Below are 3,088 nucleotides of genomic sequence, written 5' to 3' on the forward strand. Positions count from 1 at the left end.
AGAAATAGTAGTAGGTCAAGCAGCAAAAAAACAAACAAAGGAAAAGAGAAGATGGAGTTAACTAAAAGCAAATAAAAGAACAAGACCAGAGGCAAGCTTGATGGTAAACACCCAGCCATGATCTCAGCCCTCTGTGCTCTGAAAGGAGCAGCAACCAGAATCAAAGCAAGTTCAGATTGTATAAAGAAACCCTGTCTCAGCTTGTTATAAAGAATGGCCAAAAAAAAAAAAAAAGTAGATAATGGGAGATGTTATTATCAAAATATATCATATACAATGTTCATGCATCTAATGAAAGTTTGAAATGTGAGAATTTAAAAATCAGCAGCATGTGTATAGTAGAGGATTTTAAAGTTGAGCATCAATGGGAGGAAAGGCCCTTTGCCCTGTGAAGGTTCTGTGCCCTAGTGTAGGAGAATGCCAGTGCCAATAACTGGGAGAGGGTAGGGTGGCAAGTAAATAAAGAAAATATCTAATAAAAAAATCAGAGCAGAAAAAGGAAAAACAAACAAACAGGAAAGCAAAAACAACAACAATTAAAAAAAAAAACACCAAAATGGAGATACAATGTATATGTATTAAGATTAGGTTTAAATCCTGTGGTACATAAGGACTCTGTGGGTCATTGGCCAAGGTGAACATTGAAGATTCTAAAACCTATCCATGAGTTAGACATATAGCATTTTAGCATGAATCGCCCTTTAGTATTACACAAATAAACTTGAGTATTAGGGTTGCCTAATTTCACCTTTTCAAAGAAGATAAGTATTTCTTGTTCTTTTTTTTAAATTATTTTATTTTTTACACTCCATATTCCATTCCCCAACCCCCACATCCACCTCCGACTGCTCCACATCCCACACCTTCTCCCCACTACCCCTGTCTCCGTGTGGATTCTGCCACCCACCACCCTATCTGACCTCTGAACTCCCTGGGGCTTCTATTCTCTTGAAGGTTAGGTGTATCATCTCTGAATAAACCCAGACCTGGAAGTCCTCTACTGCATATGTTGGGAGACTCATATCGGCTGGTGTATGCTGTCTGTTTGGTGGTCCAGTGTTTGAGAGATTTCAGGGGTCCAGATTAGTTGAGATTATTGGTCCTCCTACAGGATCGACCTTCTCCACAGCTTCTTTCAGCATCCCCTAATTCAATCACAGGGATCAGCTGCTTCTGTCCATTGGTTGGGTGCAAATATTTGCGTCCTTCTCTTTCAGCTGCTTGTTCTGTCTTTTCGAGGGCAGTCACGATAGATCCCTTTTCGTGAGAGCTCCTTAGCCTCAGTAATAGTGTTAGGCCTTGGGACCTCCTCTTGAGCTGGATACACAGAACTCAAGTGGGGAGGGAAGGGGGAGCCTGAGAAGGAAAATGGATAGTGGGTGGTAGTGAGGGGGAGAGGGGAACCTGAGCTGGTATTGAGTAAAGGAAAAGGACCGAAGCCCTGAGGGCAGCAGAAAGAATGGAAACAGGCAACCTCAGGAAATGGGAGATTGGGGGAACCCTGGAGAATGCACCAGAGACCTGGGAGGTGAGAGACTCTCAGGAATTAAAGAGAGGGACCTCAGATGAAATGCTCTACAGTGGGGAGAGGGAACTTATAGAGCCCACCTCCAGCAGGAAGACAGGGCATCCAGTGAGGGATGGGGTTGCCATTGCACAGTCACATCTCTGACTCATAATTTCTGAAAGAATTACATGGATGGAAATGGAGAGGAACTGGAGGAAAAGAAGGCCCAGTGATAGGCCCATAGTGGGATCCAGCTCAAGTATTTCTTGTTCTTAAGTACCACATTCTTCAAAATAAATTATTGAAAATGGTGGATTTTCATTTCACTTACTAGAAACTTATTATAATTTCAAAATCGCCTAGTGTCTAGTGACAAAGGACAACATGAGCTAGGTGCAACATGATAGAGAAGGTGAAGAACAGAACTGTTTGCACCCAGGAACTATAAGGCAAACTGGACAACAAAGAGCTCATGCCACAAACAAATGAATAAATGAGTGAATAAATTAACAAACAAACAGGCAAACAAACCAGTAAATGTAGGGTTGAGGACATAGCTTAGTGGTAAAAGTGTCTGCCATAAGGCATGGAGCCCAGAGTTGTATTTAAAGTACCCATGTAAACGTCAGGCGCAGACTGCAGGCTCTAAACCTGTAGGTGGCGATAGAAAGGGCCCCTTGCTTTGCTGACCTACTGGACCTGATTATCACTGATTTGAGCCTACCCAAATCAGTGATAATCAGGTTCAGTGATAAACCATGTCTCAGGCAATAAGATAGAGACCAACAGAGAAGCCAGCTGAAGTAGACCTGATGTATGTACATGTATACAAACACAAAAATAAAGAAATAAATGTTAAATAGAAAATGTCATTAGTAGCTAAGGGGATATCAGTACGATTAAAATAAGTGTGTTATCAAGGTATTTGCAAACAAAAGTCATAAAATATGTAAATGCAAAAGTCCTTACATGTTATAGTCATTTTTAAATTCTATTTTTGCTAGCTGGATATTATTAGCTGGGAGCACTTAAAGTCTAAACAAAAATCAGCTCAGAAGCCTCAACAACCCAGGGCTCTTGTTAACTTTGTTTATTTACTTTCCATTTCTTGTCTTAAATTGTTATGTTCTAATAGCATTAAAGAAATAGAAATTGCACGTTGTAATTGAAACCTAGCCTCCTGCCTTGAAAGGAAGTGAGGCTACCTTGCCTTACTGCTTATTTTCAGTGACCCTGGGAGGTCATTATCTGGTTGAAGCATTCAGTTCTGTGTTACCACAGCTATTTTGATCTTCAGGTTTAAGGGAAATGGTTTATCAGAAAGTCAGTGTTAACCAGCTCTCAGCAGACCACTGACAGAGGATCAAACACTGGTGTACTTTAGAATCAAGCATTAAGCTTTACACAAAGCCGACTTTATGGCTGCCTTCTAAATTCAATTAAATAGAGACAATGAAGATCCGTGACCAGTGATGGACACTGTCTCTTTGATGAAACTTGTTGACAGGATATATTGTATAACTCTGTCTATTAACCACATGCTTCTAACTTTAATCTTTATTTCTAGCTATCTGGTGTGGA

Source organism: Mastomys coucha, unplaced genomic scaffold, assembly GCF_008632895.1.
Source record: "Mastomys coucha isolate ucsf_1 unplaced genomic scaffold, UCSF_Mcou_1 pScaffold13, whole genome shotgun sequence".
In the NCBI taxonomy this organism is placed as follows: Eukaryota; Metazoa; Chordata; class Mammalia; order Rodentia; family Muridae; genus Mastomys; species Mastomys coucha.